The following is a 24146-nucleotide window of genomic DNA, read 5'->3' as shown; positions in this document are numbered from 1 at the left end:
TATTGGCCATCGTGCAGGCCCTTAAAGAATGGAGGCACTTGCTCGAGGGCTCGGTGGTTCCGGTTCTCATCCTGACGGACCACAAGAATCTGACCTACCTCTCTGAGGCCAAGAGATTGACACCACGTCAGGCCAGATGGGCTCTGTTCTTGTCACGTTTTAATTACGTGGTCTCCTACCTACCCGGCTCCAAGAACATCAGAGCGGATGCCTTATCACGGCAGTACTCCGAGCTGTCCGGGGAGGAGTCGATTCCGACTACGGTCATACCCCCGAATCAGATCCTGGCTGCTATTCGCACCAGCCTGACCTCTCCTCTGGGTGAGCAGATTTTGGCGGCTCAATCTGGTGCTCCCTCTGGGAGACCCAACGGCAGATGTTTTGTGCCTGAGGAGTTGCGCACTCGGTTGTTGCGAACCTACCATAACTCCAAGGCCGCGGGGCACCCTGGAAAGAATCAGCTGTCCTGGGCGGTTTCACGTCTGTTCTGGTGGCCTTCTCTACGTTCCGACATCGCCGCATATGTAGCGGCATGCTCCGTTTGTGCCCAGAGTAAGTCCCCTCGGCACCTTCCGTTGGGCCTTTTGCAACCCATAGCCACCGGGGAGCGTCCATGGTCACACCTGGGGATGGATTTCATTGTGGACCTTCCTGCATCCCGAGGCCATACGGTCATTCTCATGATTGTGGATCGGTTTTCCAAAATGTGCCACTGTGTTCCTCTCAAGAAGTTACCCTCTGCACAAGAGTTGGCCTCGATTTTTGCCAGGGAGGTCTTCCGGTTGCACGGTTTGCCCAAGGAGATTGTGTCGGATCGGGGGAGTCAGTTTGTGTCCAGGTTCTGGCGCGCCTTTTGCTCCCAGTTGGGGATTCATCTCTCTTTCTCCTCGGCCTACCACCCTCAGTCCAATGGGGCCGCAGAACGATCCAATCAGGCCTTGGAGCAATTCCTTCGTTGCTATGTCTCCGATCACCAAGACAATTGGGTTGACCTCCTGCCTTGGGCTGAGTTTGCCAGGAACACGGCGGTGAACTCTTCCTCTGGGACGTCTCCCTTCATGGCCAATTATGGGTTCCAACCTGCCGTGTTACCGGAGGTATTCTCTCCCCAGGATACTCCGGCTGTGGAGGATCACCTTTCCGTCCTACGTACTTCTTGGGTACAGATCCAGAGGTCCCTTGAGGTCTCTGCGCAACGCCAGAGACTCCAGGCTAATCGCAGACGAGCGCCCGCTCCTTCCTACCAGGTCGGAGACCGTGTATGGTTGTCCACCCGCAACCTCAACCTTCGAGTGCCCACTCCCAAGCTGGCGCCTCGCTTTGTTGGTCCCTTCCGAGTGCTTCACAGGGTAAACCCGGTAGCCTATGCCCTTGCGCTTCCTCCTGGCATGCGGATCTCCAACGTGTTTCATGTCTCCCTGTTGAAGCCATTGGTGTGTAATCGTTTCACTTCCTCGGTTCCTCGGCCCCGTCCGGTCCAAGTGGGCAATCGTGAGGAATATGAGGTGAGCAATATCCTGGACTCACGCCTGGTCCGCGGTCGGTTGCAGTTTTTGGTCCATTGGCGTGGTTATGGTCCAGAGGAGCGTTCCTGGGTTCCCTCCACAGATGTCCATGCTCCTGCGTTGCTCCGAGCCTTCCACGCACGCTTCCCTCTGAAACCGTTCCTTACTCCGCGGAGGAGGGGCTCTTGAGGGGGAGGTACTGTCATGGTCTTACCTTCTCACTGTTCTCCTTCGTTTGACATGTGCTGGCGGCCATCTTGGTTTCTGGGTTTCTTGTAGCCTCCCACCCTGCGGCTCCTCCTTCCCACTGGGAGGAGCTGGATGCCTAGCTCATATATATAGAAGGTCTGTGGCTTCAGTTCCTTGCTTGGTCCTCCTGTGTGCACATGCTTCAAAGACTGCTGCTGCTTCTGGTTCCTGATCCTGGCCTCGTCTGACTACCCCGTTGGTTCCCGATCCTGGCTTCGTCTGACTACCCCGTTGGTTCCTGATCCTGGCTACGTCTGACTACCCTCCTGGTTCCTGACCTCCGTCTACGCAAGACCCTGCTTCAGTTTAGCCATCCGTTTGGACTTTAGCTACGGCTTGATTTTCAATAAAGCCTTCTTATTCCACCTATCTCTGTTGTACGTCTGGTTCATGGTTCCATGACAGGTGGCCTTCTCTACGTTCCGACATCGCCGCATATGTAGCGGCATGCTCCGTTTGTGCCCAGAGTAAGTCCCCTCGGCACCTTCCGTTGGGCCTTTTGCAACCCATAGCCACCGGGGAGCGTCCATGGTCACACCTGGGGATGGATTTCATTGTGGACCTCCCTGCATCCCGAGGCCATACGGTCATTCTCATGATTGTGGATCGGTTTTCCAAAATGTGCCACTGTGTTCCTCTCAAGAAGTTACCCTCTGCACAAGAGTTGGCCTCGATTTTTGCCAGGGAGGTCTTCCGGTTGCACGGTTTGCCCAAGGAGATTGTGTCGGATCGGGGGAGTCAGTTTGTGTCCAGGTTCTGGCGCGCCTTTTGCTCCCAGTTGGGGATTCATCTCTCTTTCTCCTCGGCCTACCACCCTCAGTCCAATGGGGCCGCAGAACAATCCAATCAGGCCTTGGAGCAATTCCTTCGTTGCTATGTCTCCGATCACCAAGACAATTGGGTTGACCTCCTGCCTTGGGCTGAGTTTGCCAGGAACACGGCGGTGAACTCTTCCTCTGGGACGTCTCCCTTCATGGCCAATTATGGGTTCCAACCTGCCGTGTTACCGGAGGTATTCTCTCCCCAGGATATTCCGGCTGTGGAGGATCACCTTTCCGTCCTACGTGCTTCTTGGGTACAGATCCAGAGGTCCCTTGAGGTCTCTGCGCAGCGCCAGAGACTCCAGGCTGATCGCAGACGAGCGCCCGCTCCTTCCTACCAGGTCGGAGACCGCGTATGGTTGTCCACCCGCAACCTCAACCTTCGAGTGCCCACTCCCAAGCTGGCGCCTCGCTTTGTTGGTCCCTTCCGAGTGCTTCGCAGGGTAAACCCGGTAGCCTATGCCCTTGCGCTTCCTCCTGGCATGCGGATCTCCAACGTGTTTCATGTCTCCCTGTTGAAGCCACTGGTGTGTAATCGTTTCACTTCCTCGGTTCCTCGGCCTCGTCCGGTCCAAGTGGGCAATCATGAGGAGTATGAGGTGAGCAATATCCTGGACTCACGCCTGGTCCGCGGTCGGGTGCAGTTTTTGGTCCATTGGCGTGGTTATGGTCCAGAGGAGCGTTCCTGGGTTCCCTCTGCAGATGTCCATGCTCCTGCCTTGCTCCGAGCCTTCCACGCACGCTTCCCTCAGAAACTGTTCTTTACTCCGCGGAGGAGGGGCCCTTGAGGGGGAGGTACTGTCATGGTCTTACCTTCTTGCTGTTCTCCTTCGTTTGACATGTGCTGGCGGCCATCTTGGTTTCTGGGTTTCTTGTAGCCTCCCACCCTGCGGCTTCTCCTTCCCACTGGGAGGAGCTGGATGCCTAGCTCATATATATAGGAGGTCTGTGGCTTCAGTTCCTTGCTTGGTCCTCCTGTGTTCACATGCTTCTAAGACTGCTGCTGCTTCTGGTTCCTGATCCTGGCTTCGTCTGACTACCCTGCTGGTTCCTGATCCAGGCTTCGTCTGACTATCCTGCTGGTTCCTGATCCAGGCTTCGTCTGACTACCCTTCTGGTTCCTGACCTCTGGCTTCGCAAGACCCTGCTTCGGTTTAGCCATCCGTTTGGACTTTTGCCTTACAGCTTGATTTTCAATAAAGCCTTCTTATTTCCACTTATCTCTTGTTGTACGTCTGGTTCATGGTTCCATGACACCGACCAAGGACAACATCTGCATGAAGTTTGTATGTTCTCCCTGTGCTTGCGTGGGTTTCCTCCAGGTACTCTGGTTTCCTCCTACACTCCAAAGACATACTGATAGGGACCTTAGATTGTGAGCCCCATTGGGGACAGTTGGATGCTAATGTCTGTAAAGCGCTGCGGAATATAGTAGCGCTATATACGGTAAGTGGATAAAATAAATAAATAAATATTTAGTACGACATCTAACTCATGTAAAAAAGAGTATTAATAGCTAAAAGAGACTCAGTAGCATTGTCAATGTCAACTCTGATAAGAATCAGCGTTACATTATTTTAAACTGCATAATCAATAATCTACCATATTGCATTGTATCACTGTATGCACCAAATAAAAAGCAGGCTAGGTTTTGCTTTGTGGAGTACTATTCAGATTTATATAACCTAAAAATCTCAGATCCCTCAACCAGATGAAAAAGCTATACAAGCTTTTCTGAGTGCTTTGAGTTTACCATCTCTCTCAATGAAAGAAAAAATGTACCTTAATGCCCCTATCTCGGCATTAGGAATCGGATCAGTTATTCAGAAACTTGAATTAAATAAATCTCCTGGTCCAGATGGACTCTCAAACAAGTTTTATAAAAAAAATTAACCACATCCTTATTCCTCATTTATTATTAGTTTATAATATGTTTAACAATATAATGGACATGGGCAACATATCGAGGGAAATGCTTCATGCTTTAATTGTCACTCTCCACAAACCAGGGAAATCACCAGACAAAGCAGAAACTTTCCGTCCAATATCCCTACTAAATGGAGATCTGAAAATCTACTCCAAAATATTGGATAATAGATTGCTTAACATCCTCCCAAGATTAATAAAAAAAAGATCAGATGCGCTTTATAAAACAGACGCAAACAATTGATATGTAGATCTAATTCAATATGTGGAGCGGACTAGAAGGCCTTCTTTGCTTCTATCTTTGGATGCGGAGAAGGCGTTTGACAAAGTCCACTGGGGTTATTCGAAAGATGTGCTTTGTAAATTTGGAATTAATGGCCCCTTTCTTTCTGCTGTGCTGGCATTCTATTCCAGCCCATCCTCATCTGTTTTTTCATCAGGCTTTTTATCTCAAAGTTTCACAATTACAAACGGTACAACACAGGGTTGCCCCTTATCCCCATGATTTTTGCCCTTATGATTGAACCCCTAGCTGAAACAATAAGAGCTGACGCCTTTATACATGGTATAGAATAGGCCAATCTGAGCACAGTATAGGCTTGTTTGCGGATGACATTATTCTCATTTCCAGAACCCTGCAGAGTCTCTCCCAGCTATTATCAAGGTACTCACCAACTTTAGTAAGGTTTCATATTATAAAGTGAATATATCCAAATCATCTATCCTGAATATGGGTCTTCCATCTAAGACAGTATCACAACTAAAATCTGGTATTCTTTTGGATGGGAAACTTCTGCTCTTTCATATTTAGGCATAAAACTCACATACCCTGTCTCTAAGCAATTCGAGACCAACTACTTACCTCTTCTTGGTGAAATTAAAGGAACTGACTTGTTTTAAAACTGGTGGAGTCTCTTGGTTTGGAAAGATAGCAGCTGTCAATATGTTAATAATTCCCAAAATATTATATATGTTTTGAAATGTGCCGATTCGCTTATCTAATGCCTTTCTAACAAAGACTCAATCTTTATTAATGAGATTTATTTGGAACAAAAAAAACCAAAGGGTTAGAGCAGATATACTTGATAGGGAGGTTAAGATTGGGGGTATGGGGTGTCCTTCTATTAGCTACTATTATCGAGCTGATATATTAGATCAATTAAAACCTCTCTGTCTTCGAGATACATCTAAACACTGGGTTGACATTGTGCGACGAACCGGACCGCAGGGAAAACACGTGAGGCTACGGTGGGCCGATGGGGGTAGTAGTTGTTTGTACACCAAAATCTACAATGGGCAGCTGGCTCACTTCTCTCTCAACCACAAATAAGGGAATATCTTACTGTTATAGAATCCTTATAAACTCAGGCCCTGATTCCCTTGCTATATATAAACAAAAGGGGAATCTGCTCTTAAAACAACTTTTTCAGAAAATGAATGGCAGGAAGCATACGCTGTAATTCCCAAGATCTCTAGATGCTCAAATCATATTGAAATATCTAGGAAACTGCTATATAAATAGTTTATGGTGCCTACAAGGATGTCCCTGTTTAGCAACGTTCCCAGTACATGCTGGAGATGTTGGGAAATTGAATCCTTTGGTGGGAATGCGCATGTATTTTGAGGTTCATGTAAATATAACTCAATCTCCTTTTGAGGAGAATCAATACATACTCCAATTCATCATAAGAAGTGTTTGATACTGTCACGGTGGGGAGTGGGGGGAAACTCCCCACCGAACACCGTAGGTAAATGGAAAAGAAACTAGGCCTGAACACAGAGAAAAGAGAGCTGGTCACCTCCTAGAGCAACTCTAATGCTGGTCCTGACTAACTATTAGTATGAACAGGCCTCGATGATAGGGAAGCTCATACACTGGAACCTAGGACTGTGGAAAACCTGAAAAGCCCTAGGGATAGTGTCAGAGCTAGGGATGACCTGTTCCTTCCCAGATAAATGAACAAGCAGCAGCCTAAGGCCTAGCAACTAGTGACAACGGGAAAACAACAAAACTTACTGTCATGTCCTAGAGCGGGTCCACCTGACCCCTAGAACATAACACCACAACAGTAAGACACCACGTTCACAAAGAGAGATGACAGTGAGAGGCTAAATGGATCATCAGGTAAGAGTCCAGTGGCAAGAATAATCTCTGACCCAAGAACAGCGGAATACTCTGTCACTTACCTGCCTTGGCTGCTGGAAGAAACACGAGCAATCCAAACCACAACGAACTGGAACCCATGCATATGTACTGGTAACAGAACACCATACCGGACTCAGTACAAAACAACAAACACAGGAACCAACTCACCAGCAACTGCCTGAACCCCCAAGCAGACAGGATGCCTGGCAGTCCCAGGTGAAACTGCTCACTGACTCGTTGTTCCCTCTCCGAGGAACCCAGAAGCCCTCTCACCGAAGGCACAAACAAACATGGTGATGTCTAGTATCTATGCAGGACTATACACACCATAGACAGACCAGACATGGAACAACAACTAGACATAAAACACCAACCCTGAACATAACCCTCACCACACATAGAATAGGGAAGGTAGGGGAGAAGACAAAGGAGACATTGATGTCTCACTAGGTGGCCCTCAATAACTAGGCAGATGGAATACCCAGGACAGGAGCATAGCTCCAGCACCAACAGAGACTGGAGGACAACTAAAATCCAAGCTACCAGCCACAGGCAATATAAGCACCTAGTGACCACACTCAGCCAGGAAGTTAACCCCACAAGCACCAGACATGAAAGAGAAACAAACCCTAAAGGAGGAGAAGTGTACACACAGGCGGCAAACAACACAGAGACCGAGATACAGCCGTGACAGATACCTATGGTTAGACAGTTCTGTATTGCAATATCTCCTTCGCAGCATTTAATTTGATTACCTGGACCAGCAATTGTCGATTCCCTACTTTGTACTTTTAGGTAGTAAGAACTACCGCATTTTATTTTCTTTGACTTTTCTATTCTTTTTGTTCTACTTTATTACTACAAAATATTTCAAACTATTGTCTATGTATTTTGTAATTGTAACAATTATCTTCAATAAAAAGCAAAGTTACAAAAAAAAAAATCTATGGATATCTATAGGGAAAAAAAACGCCAGTCCAAGAGCATTTTGAGATTTCACAAAAAAATTGGTCCTGAAAACGCAAGTAACACAAAACGCTGCTATAGAAAAATGCTCGTTTTTATAATTAAACAATGGGAGCTGGTGTTTTATAACTAAAAAAACTCCAGTAAAAATTCAACAAAAATCGCAAGCACCTAATGTTTAAAGGAATTATCCAATTCAAAAAATGCCCCCCACAATACTTATTCCCCGCCTATACGTCATACTTACCCCGCTCCCCGACACCCGCATCATTCCGATTCCTTGCATGGCTGCTGCTGCATCTTGCCGTCGCACGGATCAAAACATCCGGTGACGGAGAGTGCAGTCAATAGCAGGCCGCGATAGTAACCACCCCCCTTGCGTCATGGGTGACGGGCAGGGGTGTTGTTAGGTTAAAACATTCGGGGCCTGGGACCCAGATGTTTTTTCCCAGGCCCCGAATGTACTGCCGGCCAGCTAGATACAACTGTATTACCATCCTCAGGATGGCAATACAATTGCACTGAATGCACTGAAGAGCTGAAGGACCTGTGATGACATAATAGGTCATTGACCAGTAAAACAAGCAGTGGTTGAGGACCTGCGATGATGTGACCATTGCAGGAGAGGAAGGCAGTGGGCAAGAAGCTGTGGTGAGGTCTGCTACATCAGTAGAAGTAAGTGAAGGAAGAGGAATGCTGGGAGTTGTGATTATTTAACTGCGACTGTATGTTAGGGCTGAAGGGAGTGATGTTATTTACATGGGACTGTATGATGGAGAGGGCTAGATTGATGTTATTTACATGGGACTAAATGCTGAGGGGGTGACGTTACTTAGATGAGGCTGCATGTTGGAGGTGGCTGGGGCAGGGTGATGTTATTTACATGGAACTGTATGTTGGAGGTTGCTGGGGAGGGGATTATGTTATTTACATGGAACTGTATGTTGATGGCGGCTCTGGGAGGGAGTGATGTTATTTACATAGGACTGTATTTTGGAGGGGGCTGTAGATAGAGAGGGATTTTTTGTACATGGGACTGTATATTGGAGGGGGGGATGGTGTGATGTTATCAACATGGGACTGTATGTTGAAGGCGGCTGTGGGAGGGGGTGTTTTTATTTACATGGGACTGAATGTTGAGGGGGTGATGTTATTTACACGGGACTCCATGTTGAAGGTGGCTGGGGGAGGGAGTGATGTTATTTACATAGGACTGAAAGTTGAGGGGATGATGTTGTTTACATGGGATTGCATGTTGGAGTTTGCTGGGGAGGGGAATATTATTATCATGGGACTGTATGTTGGAGGGGGCTGAGGGAGGGGGTGATGTTATTTACATGGGACTGTATATTTGAGGGCTGAAGGGAGGGAAGGGATGTTATTTACATGGGACTGTATATTTGACAGGGCAGGAGAGATGGTGAAATGTTATTTACATGGGACTGTATGGTGGAGGGAGGAATACTGGGGGGACTTCAGGACGAGCATTATAACAGTAGGGGGCAGAATAAATACTGGGGGCACTGTAGGGGCAATATAAATACTAGGGGCACTTCAGGGCAAGCATTATAACAGTAGGGAGCACATGGAACCAGTGTAGGGAAGAAAATAGACAGCGGCACTCACCCGTGTATTGAAATAGTAGTTACTTTATTTCCAAAACAGCATAGGCAGGGGGCGGACAGATCTGAAGCACGCATTGAACAGCGGCGGCCGTTTCGCGCTACATGCGCTTCCTCAGGCTGTGCGTCAATGCGTGCTTGCGCATCACTCCTTTTAATTACTGGCGCAGGCCGTTGTCATGGAAATTAACAAGCCGGTCTGCGTCTACATCAAAAGATTGGCTCAAAAACATATAAAAACAAGACAACACACTACTATTTCAACACACGGGTGAGTGCCGCTGTCTATTTTCTTCCCTACACTGGTTCCATGTGCACCTTACCTGCTATGTCCAGCTGAGCACCACCGTCTCGGGTGCGTCTCCTCGAGCCAAGTATACTGCATTGATTTATAGTGCTAATCGCTTATGTGGTTGTGCCGCCCCCTATCTCACTCACTTGGAATTATAACAGTAGGGGGCAGTATAAATATTGAGTGCACTGTAGGGGCATTATAAATACTGGGGGCACTTCAGGGTGAGCATTATAACAGTAGGGGGCATTATAAATACTGGGGCACTTCACGGCCAGCATTATAACAGTAGGGGCAGTATAAATATTGGGGGCACTGTAGGGGCATTTTTAATCCAGGGGAAATTAGGCTTTCTTATTACTACTGGGGGCTTGATAGGAGAGACTTATAGATTTCTACTAAGAGCACTACCGAGGGGTCTGTAGAGAGCTTTATTACCATGGGGGAACAATAAGGGGGCCTTATTTCTACTGGGGACTCTGTGAGGGCAGGACTGGAGGGCTCCTCTAATAATGGAGGCACTTTTAACTGGAGGGCAGGACTGGAGGGCTCCTCTAATAATGGAGGCACTGTTGGGTGTAGTATTACTAATGAGGGCATTCTAGAAATGCATTACTATTGGTGGGACCTTGAGGAGCACTATTACTATGGGGGGGGGGGGCTGTATAGGAGGATAACACTGTTGGGAGTCCAGGTTGGGGGATGATGATAATGTGAGGAAGCTAAGATGTCTGTGTGTCACACTCTGCAGAGACGAGGCGGCTGAGAGAAGTGTCCGGACCAAATGGAGAAGATGATGAGAAGATCTACATCAGAGGAGACGTCACCTGGGTGGCCCTGGATGTGACAGGTATGTTCTGCTGTATAGCTAGTACCGTAAAATGCGGTGTGCGGGGGAAGGGTCCACTTAGAGAATTGGTCCATATGCATTGGGCTTGGGCCCCGGATCTTTTGAGACCCTAGCAATGCTCCTGGTGACGGCAGGGATCCGGAGTGATGCGGGTGTCGGGGAGAAGGGGCCCGGGCATTGTGGGGGGCATTTTTAGAGTTGGATAACCCCTTTAAGGCTGGTATCACACATAGCTTTTTTCTTTTTTTTTTACAGTTTTCCCCAATTTTTGCAGTAGTATTTGTAGGCCTATGCAAATTATAAAGCATACTACAAACACCTTTTTGTTTGTTGCAATGGTGTTCTTCTTCATTTGTAGTGTGCTTCTGGGTCCATGGCATTTTTTTTTATCACAGTATGCTCTGGCTATGGTGTTTTTAATACTTAGAAATCATTGGGGGGGTTTTGCCCCTCCTTGAAAAAAAATACGTGTGTCAATGTGTGTTGTGTTTTTATGGTGTTTTTTTTATTATGCCTTTTTAAACAGCCTTACTTAGAAACTGCCATCAAAGGTGGGTACTTACTTTACTGCTGAAAACGCATGGGTTGCAAAAAAAATAAAGGTACCAAAAAACCAGATATACTACAACACACTCTTTGTAAAAAAAAAAAAAAAAAAAAATTAAAAAAAAATGCCTAAAAAGGTCATTTTTCAGTAAAAAAAAAAGGCATAACATTTTTAAGAGTGAAGAAGGCCTTGGGGTAAATTCACACTCAGTGCATATCCAGTAATCTTTTTCACATTCAGTCACAGATAATTATTATAAAATGCTGGATTACTTTTCTTGCCATTTTAACTATATACAGCTTGCTAAAGCAGAAAACAACAATTTGCCTCCTATAATTAGCTACTAGAACAGATGCACTGATGATCGGCCACTTAGCTGTACAGTAGCGATCATATATTCCCTCAAAACAACCTCATTACAAGCAACATAAATGACAGGTCCTATAGGTAAGCAGCTGGCAACGTGCCTAAAAGGTTGTAATTGATACCAGTTTTATCAGTTTCCATAGAGAAGGAAAATGGCTACTTCTTCCTGTAAATGTGCTGAGGTTTTCAGTTTCCATCCACTTTAAAAGTAAATTGACTAACAATATGACTATCCTCAGCCTTTATAGTGTAGCGGGGCTCACATGTGCTTTGATATCTGGTTTAACCTTATGGCCTGATGTAAAAAAAAAACACTTTTAAACATTAAAAATCAATATATGGGGCGACACATTATTAAAGTTTTTTTACACACTGGTCTTAATCTATCCCCTATTGACATCAGATTCCCGCCTAAATTATTAAAATGGTTATCCACGCCCTATAATTATCCTCATATAGGTTATCCTCATATAGGTTATCCGACACCCGCGTAGCTCCTGATCCCTGCACGGACGCCTTTGCATCTCCCTGTCGTGTGGATCAAGACATCCAGTGACTTACGATGCTATGGAGGCTCGTCCCAGTCACGGCCTGCTATTGGCTGAACCCCTCCCCCCCCCCCCGCACTTTCCCCGTGGATGTTTTGATCCGCACGACGGGCAGATGCAGTGGCGACCGTGCGGGGATCAGGAGCTACGCAGTTTGCCAGGGAAAATACCCCTTTAAGAGGCACACATCTGATAAGGCCCCAAAGGGCCCATGCACATGACCGTATCCGTTTTGTGGATATGCAAAATAGATGTGGCTCGTGTTGTATTTTGCGGACAAGTATAGGACATGTTCTACCCTTTGGCGGAATGGACATACGGATATGGAAAGCACACGTAGCATCCGCAAAATGCAGACCTTGCACCCACTGAAAAGAAATGGTCCACAAATAAAATGTGGATAGCACATGGACCGCATCCGTATTTTGGGGATCTGCGATTTGCTCTCACCTTTCATTAATCCTAGGAGCAACAGGTACTTATAGACCTAGCCCTCCTGAATTCAAATCCTCAGGACAGTGGTACAGTTGAAACTGCAATGGGCACAGCAGTATTTTGTGCTGCACTGTGATATTTGGTTCTGCTGGGGCGGTATTTTCCGCTGCACTACAGTATTGCTGGCCCAGCCTACTTCTGTTGTCCTTGCCTAGTTGTACTGGTCCACCTTCTCTGAGTTTTGACCTACCTACAACATAGAGCTACATAGGGTGTTTTTTCCAGAGCCATTTTAAGTTCCCAGTCCGCCCCCGTGGAAGCTCCTGTTAGGCTATGAGTCGGTCCTAGTTTTGAGACATGCAGTGTATTGTAAAGTCTGCAGAGTTATTTTCCAATTATTTAGATTTATGGACCTTCTGAGCCTGTGAACGTTGTAGGAACATCTTGTAATAGTAGAGAAGACCAACCTAACCGCAAAATAACTGAACAGGACATTAAATTGATTCCATGAGTTTAGATTAAATGCAAAAAATATGCTACAAACCAGTGCAAGTATACATGGATATAGCATGCCAAGGGCGAGGAATCCAGATGTCTATTGGTGAACCCCACCAATCTATCAGCTCCCTTCATTCTGAAAATAAAGGGCAGTAATGGGGACTTTACTTCACTGTGGCTTCCTTCCGCTGGATCATAAAGGAGGTCTTGTATAGATATCTTGTATCAGAGAGTGGCTGATAAAGCAATTCCCTAATATGATGTATAAAGAGGCTGCACATAATAATCTATAATCAGGACTGAGCAGGGCCGGTTATCCAGGTATCTGTACAGCACCGCCATTGCCGGGTTCTCTCTGAACGTTTATTACTAATAGCCTGTGTGCTTTAGATAAGGGCTGTCATATTAAAAGGTACATTAGTTAATCTTTAGCACCATAGAAATGTGAATTTTAACGCCATAAATAAAGTAAGAATAGTAGTAGCTATTTGTGTGACAGGTGGTTCAAGGTAATATGCAAACAATGAGTCATAGGGACACACACCTCCTCCGAGAATTACTTCTATAACACAGACATGGCAGGCCAACCTGCCATACACGAGCCCACCCATGGAGAACACCATAATACAACTCTTCTTTTATACAATTCAGTCTTTCCCTGGTTTAAAGGGGTATTTCCATCTGAGACAATGGGGGCATATCACTAGGATATGCCTCCATTGTCTGATAGGTCTGGGATCGCACCTACACCGAGAACTGAGCGGGGAAGGTGGTGGCTGGGGGACCTTGGAGGCTCGGCTCTGGGTGCTCCCTTTGACTTTGGGTGGTGAGTACTTACGTAGGATTTTATAAGAATGACAAACATGGGGGAGGGCAGTTGACCCAGTTAGGCCTCATGTACACGGCCGTTGTTTGGGTCCACATCCGAGCCGCCGTTTTGGCAGCTCGGATGCGGACCCATTCACTTCAATGGGGCCGCAAAAGATGCGGACAGCACTCCGTGTTGTGCTGTCCGCATCCGTGGCTCTGTTCCGCGGCCCCGCTTTGCGGACAAGAATAGGCATTTATATTGCCGGCGCCCGTTCTGTTCCGCAAATTGCGGAAGGCAACACGGGCAGCTTCTGGTTTTTGTGGATCCGCGGTTTGCGGACCGCAAAAAACGGCACGGTCGTGTGCATGATGCCTTATGGAAATAGTATGCTGGAGGAAACAAACACCAAGGCCTTCTGTCCTTCTCTTACCATAATTGGAGCCCATTTTGATCTTTGCTATGTGAAAAATCCCTTTAAAGGATGTTGATGCAAACCAGAAAACTCCTTTAAGACTTTGTTCTAATAACCAGGGTCTCAGCAACACACTCAAAATTCTCTCCACTGATTTTTCGAATGTCAATCACTGTTCAAATAAGTTCACATTAATTTTTGGTTATGCTAAGTAAAAATCTTCGGATAAGAAAATTGGTCGTTTGTAAAAGTTCTTACTATAAAATTGTGAAATTAAAGACTGTTTTCACCTTAACAGCTACATTTTTTATTGTCCTAATGCATCTAAAATAAAAATGAAACACTTTTTTAGTTTTTTACAAAAAAGTTGTTGTTTTTTTGCTACCCTGATGTGTCTTCATGGTGACAGACTACAAACAAACCCTGCGCAGTCTGACCCTGAAGCCAAACTTTTTCATCTGTCCTCTACTTCGTCCTAATCCAAAAAATGAACTGTATGTTAGCATAAAGTTAGGAACAGATGAAAGGGAGCATATTTACAGATCAGACCACGCAGAGTGTGTTTGTTGTCTGTTACCATGGAGATGCAAAAAAGTAATAGGAGCGAAAGGGAGTCTGACTGGAGATCAGACTATACAGTGTTTCTTGTCTGTTACCATGGAGATGCATAATTCTGCATAGGAGCTGTAGAAACAAAGGTATAGGAATGTTTTAATAAAAAAAAAATGGTACAATGCGGCTTCATGTTACATTTTAGATAAAATGGAGAATAGAAAGTGGGCAACACATTGACAAGTTCCTCTGTTTAAGGTGGTTTCATGGTACAGAATAAAGAGGCTGTGAGCCCTATAATGTGCATAATATATAAATACGTAAGGATTCTTACCTACATGCAGTCTGATAAAGTCTTGCTGAAGGTAGGATCACTGTCCTGAAAAAAAGAAAAAAGCATAATTATGCATTTTTTCAAAATAACGAAGGCAAAAATCTATAATTAATTAAGAATGCAAACACTTCAAATGGGCATATCGGCTCTCTATATTTCATGTTAAAAAAAATTATATATATATATATATAAAAAATAAGAAATTCCGCAGCACATCCAGGTTGTAAGAAAGTAAAAAAAAGACTTTATTCACCAAGCATGTTACATGCTTGGTGAATAAAGTCCTTTTTTTTACTTTCTTACAACCTGGATGTGCTGCGGAATTTCTTATTTTTTATACGTTTGGAGGTGGATCGCCTACCCAGCCGCTGGCACTCCGCATATACCTTACAGATAGTGGTGCTGCCCACACTTTCTCTCTATCTATATATATATATATATATATATATATATGGAACCATAAAAGAAAGTGAACTCTTTATATACCTTGCATACATACATTTCGAATAATTTCATGGAACTTAGTTTTTTATTTATTTTTTTCTAGTTTTTTTCCTTTTTGTTTAGGATGGATGCAAAGATATAGTGTAAAATTGATGCAAATATACGTCACACATTGGGATATGTCTACCGCTGACCTCAGCTGGAAAAAAAAGCACCATCATATATTGCATAATTTGTTAGTATGCTAATTGGCATAAAAATGCCACCCAGAAATGTACATATTAAACCTATGCCAAAAGGACCCTGGCATACAATTGCCCCTGAGAAAACTACAAAACAAATACAAAGGGGAACATGCATGAGATGTGCTTCACACTGATACATTACGATTAATAAGAGGCCAATGTCTTATAATAATTGTGCTGCACTTGTGCGGGTCTGCGCTCCAGAAGTGAGATCTACGCCAGCAAGGGAGTCCGTGTAGAGGTCAAGTATAATCTACGCCAGTTTCTTGGAATAAATTATAATACATGTACTGGGTCCCCACACCGCCCCATCCCCGCTCTGCTCCGTCCATTTATTAGAAAATTGTTAAGCGGGTCGCAAACTCCCCAAAAAGTCGCAATGTTGTGTGCATACATAGCGTGCACCAAAATGTACAACTTTTTGATACCAGAAAATTGGCATAAGGGTGTCATAAACGTTCTCCATTGTATATATATATATACACATGATACAATTCAACAAGCAATTGACGGGAAGGAAGCGTTCCATCGCGGCAAGTGCCTGCTCGTCGGTGGAGATGACCACTGGATTTACATGTAGCGATCTCCTCCACAGTATGAGGAGGAGTGATGGCTAAGGAAATCTCTCGCCCCCATACATTGTTTGCCGGCAGCAAAGGCTACTTAGACATCACAATCTGCTGCCGGCAAATGACGATTTAGGTGTCCACATGAAAGATGCGATTACCAGATGAACAAGCATTTCATTTGTTCATCAGGTAATTGGCGGTACCTTTACACCGCCAGCTAATCCCTAAAGAGCGCTCCTATGAATGCGTGATTGCAATTATTTTGCCAAGTGTAAAGCGGCCTTTACAGTCTAAACGGGCTGTGAGTAGAGCTTTAGACTGCAGTTTATGTCTTTTTAGTATCACCTTTCTGAGACATTCAAACATAACGTAGCACAGTGTGGGTATGTAATTTATAAACTTAAAGCTGTTATCTATTTCTGAAAATCCCTTTTAGAAGGGTCCCATGACAATAAACGGTTCACAGGATGTCCTGCTGCTGGTACCCCTAGTGATGATCAGCTGTAATGAACAGGCAAATCCAGTAGCAAGTGTTCAATTTCCCTGCTGCACCCTCACAGGAGAAATGATGCATTGCAATGTTCTGTGCTGGACATGTAGTGCAGACAGGCCAGGTCCTCCAGAGAACACAAATGACGACAAGTCCCTATCATCGCCTGGTAAAATAATGTACCTGACCCTTTACATCCTATGGAAGACTAGACTGTAATCCAAAATATTCACAACTAAGACCCTCATGTTAGAAATAACTAGATGTAGCCTGCTGTCACCACCAGACATCTGAGAATCTCTGACAGACGTTCTTCAGAACCTCCTGCTTGAGGTTCCATTTGTTTTGCTTTTGTTTTCTCATCTCGTTAGCCTCTCTCAGCTGTCATGTAGTTGCACTGATTGCATCCCTTTAAATCCCTTCCCATACTGCATCACTTTGCGGTTTATACAACTTCCTGGAGTGTGTGCATGCTGGATGCTACTACTAAGTCTTCTACGGATAAGTTTATTCATTCATTTGTGTTTTCCTGTTTGCTGGATCCTAGGAGACCCTGACTCCCTCCGTATTTAGTGTAGGGAGCCAGTGGTCGTGTCCCCTCACTATTATAGGGTGTTCAGGTGTCAAACAGTCGAGGAACGAGGGTATGCAATCATCTACCATAGAGATTTTTGCATAGGCTGAGCAGTAAGGGAGAGAGCCAGGGCTGTTGCAGGGCTTAACCTTTGGTTCCTTAGTTTTTGGATCCAGTCAGTTGGATCTTCATTTTGTGTCTTCTAGTTTTCTGTACACCTTCCGTGACACCTGCATTGCATTAACGCAATTGTAAGAACATCGTGTGGTGTTTTATTTAAGAAAACTGGTCAAAACTGTGTCTATAGTATTTGTTGGCCTCAATGATGCACGAGAGCGCCTGATAAAAAAAGCGTCTGCCTCCTGGGACAAAAAGGACTGGTTTTTGCCCCTTCCAACATCCTTGGGCCAATTGTTTACTAAAAACGCAATGTGGAGAGGGGTGTCCTCTGCACGTTTTCACCACCCAATAGCAAAAAGAATACAATCAGCTAGGACTGGGCTCTCTCTTTCCAAGGTTCACCAAAAAACTACATGGGCTGTGCCTACAGACATGGTCAGATTCAAGATCTGCTGCAAACCACATATCCATTTGAACCTTGTCCCTATCACCCTGTCTAAAAATTTTGAGGTCGTTCACTAAAAATAAAGGGGAGCGGCTACCCTCATGGTTTCTCATTGAAGACAGAACAGTTGGGAAGGGAAAGGGGCATCATACTGCATAGAGCTGCCAAGTTGTGGCCCATCATTTAGGGCAGATCGTCCAAGTAGATAGGGACAGCACTGCAGGAGGAGTTCAGGGCTGTACTGTTCCCGAAAAATCATCTAAAAGTGAACCGCTGCCAAATCAACAACATAATATGTGCATACTGCAGTGTTATATGTGCAACAACGTAATATGTGCATACCGCAGTGTAATATGTGCAACAATGTAATATGTGCATACCGCAGTGTAATATGTGCAACAATGTAATATGTGCATACCGCAGTGTAATATGTGCACACCGCAGTGTAATATGTGCAACAACGTAATATGTGCATACCACAGAGTAATATGTGCAACAATGTAATATGTGCATACCGCAGTGTAATATGTGCAACAATGTAATATGTGCATACCGCAGTGTAATATGTGCAACAACGTAATATGTGCATACCACAGAGTAATATGTGCAACAATGTAATATGTGCATACCGCAGTGTAATATGTGCAACAATGTAATATGTGCATACCGCAGTGTAATATGTGCAACAACGTAATATGTGCATACCGCAGTGTAATATGTGCAACAGTGTAATATGTACATACCGCAGTGTAATAGGTTCAACAATGTAATATGTGCATACCGCAGTGTAATATGTGTATACCGCAGTGTAATATGTGCATACCGCAGTGTAATATGTGCATACCGCAGTGTAATATGTGCAACAGTGTAATATGTACATACCGCAGTGTAATAGGTTCAACAATGTAATATGTGCATACCGCAGTGTAATATGTGTATACCGCAGTGTAATATGTGCATACCGCAGTGCAATATGTGCACACCGCAGTGCAATATGTGCACACCGCAGTGTAATATCTGCAACAACGTAATATGTACATACCACAGTGTAATATGTACATACCGCAGTGTAATAGGTTCAACAATGTAATATGTGCATACCGCAGTGTAATATGTGTATACCGCAGTGCAATATGTGCACACCGCAGTGCAATATGTGCACACCGCAGTGCAATATGTGCACACCGCAGTGTAATATCTGCAACAACGTAATATGTACATACCGCAGTGTAATATGTACATACCGCAGTGTAATATGTACATACCGCAGTGTAATATGTGCATACCGCAGGAGGTGTTATTAAATTTTCACCTCCATTTCTCAGCCTCCCAGCAGTGTATACTCTAGGAACATGTTGAACGTACTCGACATCCTGGAACCAGGATTAGAAGTTACAGAAAAAAAATATAATGGAAAGATGTGCGCCTCTTCTGTGTATTGGACCCACTCCTGGAAAGTGTTGAAGGGGTTTTCCGAGATTTTCATACTGATGACCTATCCTCAGGATAGGTCATCAGTATCTGATCAGTGGGGGTCTGACACCCCCGCCGATCAGCTGTTCAAAGGCACCAGCGCCTTGCATAATATAGTGGCTGTGCTTGGTATTGCGCTCAGCCCCATTCACTTCAATGGGGCTGAGCCGCTATACAATGTATAGTGCTGTGCTTGGTAAGCATGAAGTAGGCTTTGGTGCTCACAGGTTCGCTAGTTCCTTCTCAAAATTGTTGACGGCAGGGGTCCTGGGTGTCAGACCCCCTCTGATCAGATGCTAATGACCTATCCTATAGGTCATCAGTATCAAAATCTCAGATAACCCCTTTAAGGCCTTGTTCACATTTCCGTTTTTCACTGACGCGTACAGGCTGCATTTCCCGTGGACAGCACGGGTACCCATTGAGTTTAATGTGTTTGTTCACACATCAGTATTTTTGTACTGATCGTGGGTCAGGTAAAAAAATTCATGGAGACATGCAATACTTTGGTCTATGATGAAGGCCAAACACGCCCATTGAAGTCTATGGGTCAGTGAAAATCACAGACACAACACAGATGGCATCCATGTTTTGGTCCTTTTTTCACTGACCACGAACGAACATGCTAAGATGCGTTGGAAATTTGTCTGTGGAATACGGGTGACACTTGGAGGGCAAAAAATGGACACACCGACCAAACATTCTTCCCTGACTTTTTCACAGCCATTAAGCGGACACGGAAATGTGAGCGAGGCCTTAGACGGGGAGTTGTAGTCTTGCACCACCTGGGGGGTCACAGATTGGAGAATAACCACTATTGTATTTACGAAATTGCGTCTATAGAAATTCCATCAATCAATGTAAATCACACATAGCATATATCAGTGCTGTCCACACAAGGTGATTTCACTATGGACAGCAACTGGCTGGATGACATGGTATTGCACTTTCTACTCCTTGTAGACCTTTTAGGGTACATGCACACGTTCAATTTCCCCAAAGATTCTAATTTCAGCGAATCAGAAGCTTTTGTGATTCGTTTAGCACAAATTGCTAATTATGGCAGCCACCACTGAACAGGTCAGAAGACCACCAAAAAGGGAATCCTGTTTAGACCATGTTTTTATTAAAAAATCTCAATGCAATGTGTTATTAAAGAGGCTGTTTGTTACCATCCGTTTACCCATAGCCATAATAATTCAAGATGCTGTGAATTCTCACCGCAGGTCTACTGTACTGAAGTCACACAATGTGAGGAATATAGTTCAGTAGACCTGCGGTGAGATGTGAATTCACAGCATCATAAATCATTATTTAGGCCTCATGCACACGACCATGTCCGTTGTTCCGTTTTTCGTGATTTTCTGCGGACCTATTGACTTTCAATGGGTCCATTGAAAACTCGGCTAATGCACCATTTGTCATCCTAGTCAGTGATCCGGGGTTCCAGTCCGTCAAAAAAATATAAACTGTCCTATTTTTTTCATGAAAAACGGTTCGCGGACCCATTCAAGTCAATGGGACCGTGAAAAAACGCACACAAGATTGTCATCCGTGTTAGCGCGTCCGTTTTTTCTCCTATCATTTGCATGGCAAACTTGACTTAGACTTTTTTTTTTACTTTCCTTCATGTCTTGTGATCCTCCAAAAATAAAGGAAGACACACAGAAACAAAAATGGAAACGGATCACGGAACAACGGAACCCCATTTTGCGGAACGGAACACAACAACGGTCGTGTGCATGAGGCCTTAAGCTGCACGTTCACTTCAGAGTCCAATCTGAGAAATACTGCCCCCAAACAGAGCATGCTTTCCAGACTGAACTGGCCTAAGGCTACTTTCACACTAGCGTTTCTACTGGATCCGGCAGGGTTCAGCAAAAACGCTTACGTTACTGATAATACAACCATCTGCATCAAAAGTCAATGAAAGATCCGTTTTCTATTGTGGCAAATTGTGGCAGAGAAAACGGATCCGTCCCCATTGACTTGCATTGGGGGTCATGTCGGATCCGTCTTGCTCCTCATCCCAGCATGGAAAGCAAACTACTGTACAACATGCTGCGGTTTGCTCTCCGGTCTGGGAACTCAACTAAACGGAATGTAATGCATTTTGGAGCATTCCCTTCAGTTCAGTTTTGTCCACATTGACAATGAATGGGGACAAAACGGAAGCGTTTTTTCCCCGGTATTGAGCCCCTATGACGGATCTCAATACCGGAAAACTAAAACGCTAGTGTGAAAGTAGCCTAGTGCTGTCTTGACGTTAAAGAGCTTGGAAGGGGGTTAGATACAGTCCTAGGAGACCTCAGACATGACTTGTCAGGGGCATTTGGGACTGATTTGGACGGATCAGTCCCAAAACAAATTTCTAGTCCAGGCTCACTTTAAGTCTCAGTTCTGGCCTTTTCCTTCATGGAAGGCATCCTGTATATGTCGTTTACAAAGTTGAAGAATGTCAAACAAATACAACAGCCCGCATTTAGAAGAAACAAGATTTGGCTGTTTTGCCACTTCTGAAGGTCGTCCATAAAAGTTAGGTCCCTTTTTTCTGTTCGCGACCTTCAGAAGCTGATATTTCCTGCCCCCAAAATCTCTTCTCCATATGCAGCAGCTTTTCAAATACACGAAGAAGCCAAAATAATCAACATAAAAACCAAGGTAACTTTGTAAATACGTGACATTCAGGGTTACCAACCGTCCGGTCTGTAAAAATAGGTGACTTTTTTCCTGTGTCTGTGAAAAAAATAAACGTGTCCGTGTGATTATCCTCATTTTACAGCTGACAGTAAAGGCTGGTAATGAGCTCTTATCAGTATCGTGAGCTATAGAAAGGTATTACTATAATCTTTATTATTTATTACGGTTTTACAATTTGTCCGTAAAAAATGTTGAAGGTCTGTGATTTTGGGATATGTTTTCCAGAAAAAAGAATAATTCAGGTTGGCAACCCTGGTTACATTACTCCTACTGGTCCTGGATGAGGGTGCCCATAGAGAGACATTCCTCCCGAATCCCCCATAAACACCCCCTCTCCGTTCAGCCGAGCATGCATGTGTTGTCCGTGGGGAGAAAACCTCTGACAGACACCGCTGCTACCTCAAATAATTGAGCTCTGAAATGCAATATACACAATTCTTCTCTCCTCCGAAATCATCTGTGGGGGAGAGTTAGGCCCCTTGCAGATGAGCGTGTCCGGGTTAGGTGCAGATGCATTGTGAATGCGTTCAGTGAAAAATGCGCGATTTCACAGGCAAAGTCATTCAGTTTTGCCTGTGATCGCGTTCAGTTGTTCAGTTTTTAATGCGTTTTGCACGCGCGTGATAAAAAACTGAATGTATACAAAACAACATCTCTTAGCAAGCATCCGTGAAAAACGCATTACATCCACACTTGCTTGCGGATGCGATTTTCACGCAGCTCCATTCACTTCTATGGGGCCAGCGTTGCGTGAAAATCACAGAATATAGAACAGGCTGCGATTTTCACACAATGCACATGTACACAGCCCCATTGAAATGAATTGGTCCGGATTCTGTGCGGGCGCAATGCGTTCGCATCAGGCATTGCACCCGCGCAGAATACTTGCTCGTCTGCAAGGGGCCTTAGAGGCCCCCATACACATTAGGAAAGTTAACTGCCCCCCCCAACCCAAAATCGGTAGGTTCAACAAACTTTTCTCTTAGGTCTCATGCACATGACCATATGTAAGCCAAGAAACAAAGGTAAAAGTCACATGACCATATGTAAGCCAAGAAACAAAGGTAAAAGTCACATGACCATATGTACTTTGCGGTCCGCAAATCAAATTGGAAATCCGTGTTGCATCGCACTTTTTGCGGACCCACTGGCTTCAACAGGATCCGTGGTCTGCATTTGGAGGCCAAGTATAGGACATGTTCTGTGTCTTTTGGAACTGACATATGGATGGGGAAAGTGCACAGATCATCCGTATGCTTTCCGCATCCATATGTCCATTACGCAAAAAGTTAGAATATATCCGCAAAATGCAGACCATGGTCCAAAATAAAAAAAATGCAGACGGCACACGGCCCGCATCTGTATTTTGCGGATCCGCAGTTTGCACACTGCAAAATGGACACGGTCATGTGCATGAGGTCTAATATGTACGTGGGCCTTTACAGCCTGTATTGTAGTCCAGAGCTGCAATTCCAATTCAGCTGAGCTTCTATAATGCAATGTTTTCATGTCGGATAATTCTGCCGTTTCTGCTGCTGGACTATGATACGGGCTCACACTTCAAGTATCACAGGGATCAGCAACCTCCAGCTGTGCTGAAACAACGGTACAACAACTCCCCAAATCCTCCTTTCACTTTTATGGGAGTTACAAGGACAACGAAGTAAGTGTGCATGCTGGGAGTTGTAGTTTCACTGCAGCTGGAGTGCTGGAGGTTGCTTGTCGCTGTAGTATACCATGGTGGCCATAAGGATAGATGGCTGTGCCCGTAATACCGTATACACTGTATATCTCCGTCAGAATGAAGGCTGACTTTTGCCATTGACTAGCCATTCTGGTTCACTATAGGAAGTTCTTCTCTTATGTCCATTAGAGATCGGTGAATTTCCCCAAAATTTGTTTTGGGTCAAATTCGGTCATATAAATTCCAAATCGAAAGGGCCCTAATTGCCCTGAAAAGTCGTGTATGACACTCGGAGGTCTCCTAGGACTGTATCCCACCCGTTTAATGCCAAGACTGCATTGGTAATGTCAGAGTGACGGTGACATATATGGCTATTAGTGTGGAGCGAGTTAACGAAGTGGACGTCGATCCGAATTTCAGGAAAAATTTTGATTTGCCACGAAGGTGAATTTCCTCCAGCTTTGTGGTAATAAATAAATTTTTACTGAAATGGCAGTAAAAAAAAAAAAAAAAAATATTCAC

At 44.7% G+C, this 24146-nt stretch overlaps 1 protein-coding gene across 2 annotated transcripts in view; it reads right to left on the bottom strand.

The window, feature by feature from the left end:
* Nucleotides 1–24146, bottom strand: part of GHR (growth hormone receptor) — a 399721-nt gene that overhangs the window by 186663 nt on the left and 188912 nt on the right. Inside the window, exon 4 of one of the 2 annotated variants that reach the window (XM_044276187.1) lies at nucleotides 14881–14925. The gene's annotated coding sequence lies outside the window, so the exon portion shown is untranslated. The remainder of the gene's footprint in view (nucleotides 1–14880; nucleotides 14926–24146) is intronic. The other variant, XM_044276188.1, reaches the window with a different exon arrangement.

This window comes from Bufo gargarizans, chromosome 1 (genome assembly GCF_014858855.1).
Source record: "Bufo gargarizans isolate SCDJY-AF-19 chromosome 1, ASM1485885v1, whole genome shotgun sequence".
In the NCBI taxonomy this organism is placed as follows: domain Eukaryota; kingdom Metazoa; phylum Chordata; class Amphibia; order Anura; family Bufonidae; genus Bufo; species Bufo gargarizans.
Note: the sequence above shows the minus strand (reverse complement) of the source record. Positions and strands in the feature narration are given on the sequence as shown.